This window comes from Penaeus monodon, chromosome 29 (assembly GCF_015228065.2).
Source record: "Penaeus monodon isolate SGIC_2016 chromosome 29, NSTDA_Pmon_1, whole genome shotgun sequence".
Taxonomy (NCBI): domain Eukaryota; kingdom Metazoa; phylum Arthropoda; class Malacostraca; order Decapoda; family Penaeidae; genus Penaeus; species Penaeus monodon.
In genome coordinates this window covers 15,536,705-15,537,567 of record NC_051414.1, presented here as the reverse complement: position 1 = coordinate 15,537,567, position 863 = coordinate 15,536,705, and positions in this window count along the sequence as shown.

Sequence of the window (863 nt, the reverse complement as noted above, 5' to 3'; positions counted from 1 at the left end):
GATAGGCATATCTCTGACGTTAGTGACTTTATATCTGTTAACTAACGGTGAATTCATAAATATAGATATATACAGTCAATATAATAACACTGAAAAAGAGACTGCCTTTTCCCTGCCAACAACCCGGAAAACAAGTAAAAACAGACTTAAATGATTGCCCGCATACGATGCTCTCCTGGCTGAGTTTTTTCGACGAGTATTAGCATAATAATTCAAAAGGCAAAGGCGATTAAGCGAAACAAATTTTGCCATTACCAAAGTTTTCTTACTGAGTGGGAAGTCGAGGGAGACATGACGATGCGAACACAGCAAGATAAAATAAAGCTCCTGTTTGTAACAAGACGAAACGATAAGCACTTGCACCTTGGCGTAAAATTGATGGCGGAAGAGACCATCCAGCGGGGAGCGGAAGAGATAGAATTCGCGATTCGGCAACGTAATAACCGTACGATTGTTTTAGGATGCGCTGACCTTCCCTGTCACTAGTTTTCTAAAACAACAGCAACCCCATCTAATTCAGTTCTTTTATTACAAGTCTGAAATAATTGCTGTTTCATCATGGAAAGATAAGAAATACAGAGCCTGAGGACAGGACACCACACTAGGAACCCCAAGCGAAACCCGCAAACCCACTGTTGTTGATGGCGACCCGGCGGAGGGTCTTAGGGTCTTTTCTTAGCCTCAAATGGCGCAGAAGGCCCTCCTTGTCACTGGCCATGCGTGTAACGAGCCCAAAGGTCCCGGGATGAGTGAAGGGACGCAGGAATAATATAAAATGAATGCCACGAATGTTGCTTCATACAGCTTAGAGAACGGAGAAGACAAAGCTAATCCGTTCGAGGAGCCTGTCGCTATTATCATCT